The following is a 1,391-nucleotide window of genomic DNA, read 5'->3' as shown; positions in this document are numbered from 1 at the left end:
TTAAGTGAGATACATTTGAGTGAAAAAAGATAGGGCATGGGCTTGCAGGGTTAGAGGGTCACTGGGTACTGTCAATTATCCCCTTGCCTGCAGGATCTTTTTATTTCTCTTTTTTTAACAAAAACCTGAACACATTTATTTAAAAACAGTTCAGTTAAGTTAAAATCCTATAATCAGTTCAGCCCCAATTCCAGTCACTTGGGTGCGAAGTGTAGATTTGTTACTAGCCACATCTGGGTGAATCCCTTGGTCCGCAGGTACAGCCTGGTGAGGAAGCTACCCTGCTTGTTAGCTGCCAGGGACAAGAAAGTCCTCCCCAGTTCTGAGCAGCGCCCTCCTCACCCAAGTGCCAGGGTCGCTGCAGGCTGCTCAAGGGCTCCCAGGTGATGGTGGCTCCTGCACAGGGGCGGACAGAGGCTCGAGGAATCGGTGTGAGGAAAGATTTGCCTGTAGCTGTAGTTGTCGTGAATGAAGCCGCGACACTGCCTCCTTGATGAGGTTTCCCGAAAGCAGGAGCTGCTGCAGGAGCTGGTGAGGGTCGTCGTCGCTGGTGTGGGTCTCGGGCTAAGATCCACATCGCTGTTGCAGAAGGCGGGACATGGCTCTGCTCTGGGGCCAACCCAGCCGGCACGGGCCTGAAAGAGGCTGCAGGGTGCTAGGCTTTCCTGCCACCGGAGGTCCCTCAAGGCCAGGCTGCCGGGACACAGGGCATAGGGCACTGGCGCCCGCGGTGAGATCCGCCACACAGTAGGGAGCCGCCCAGCTCCGCAGGCGCCCGCGCTCCCACAGCATGCAGAGAATGGCTCCAGGGTGAGCTGGGGCCCCGGTCTCTGCAAGCACAGAAGATCGCAGCATCTGCCTCGCCAGGGACCGGTTCTCTTTCACTGAGATCGCAGCCAGGACCCGCAGGGGCGGGGGGGCCCGGGGCAGCACTCGGCGAGGCAGGGCCATCGTGTGCTGTGTCCAGCTTCAGCGTCTCGCCGATCTTGGCGATGAGCTGGTCCACATGGGTCAAGCTGCCCAGAGTCACAGACTGCTGCAGCAGGAGGAAGCTGTCGTCCCTGTCCTCCCCCTCTGTCTCAAAGCCGGCTTCCTTCTCCTCCCTCTGGCACGGCATGGCCCTCTGCCTGGGACCCCTCGGCTGTGGGGGCATCGCTGGCTACCTGGCTGTCTGCGGGCTTGATGGGCGGCTGCTAGGGCAAGAGAATCACAGAGGCTGGGGCCAGGCCGGGCCTGAGATGCAGAAGCCTGGGGCCAACAGACTTCCAACCTAGGGAGGCTGCAGGATGTTTACAACCAGCAATTAGCAAAAGAATGTTAACAGGAGTGGTGGACAGTTACCTCCCCTTCTCTGAGTGCCTTGGCACTCCTGATTTAATGAATTAAATTTT

At 58.2% G+C, this 1,391-nt stretch overlaps 1 pseudogene; it reads right to left on the bottom strand.

Annotated features, from left to right (window-relative positions):
- Positions 1-288: 288 nt before the first annotated feature.
- Positions 289-1,117, bottom strand: LOC113838956 (annotated as a pseudogene).
- Between the last annotated feature and the right edge of the window lie 274 nt (positions 1,118-1,391).

The sequence above is a fragment of the Cricetulus griseus genome, unplaced genomic scaffold (assembly GCF_003668045.3).
Source record: "Cricetulus griseus strain 17A/GY unplaced genomic scaffold, alternate assembly CriGri-PICRH-1.0 unplaced_scaffold_207, whole genome shotgun sequence".
NCBI lineage: Eukaryota > Metazoa > Chordata > Mammalia > Rodentia > Cricetidae > Cricetulus > Cricetulus griseus.
The sequence above is the reverse complement of the archived record's forward strand: the minus strand, read 5'-3'. Positions and strand labels throughout refer to the sequence as shown.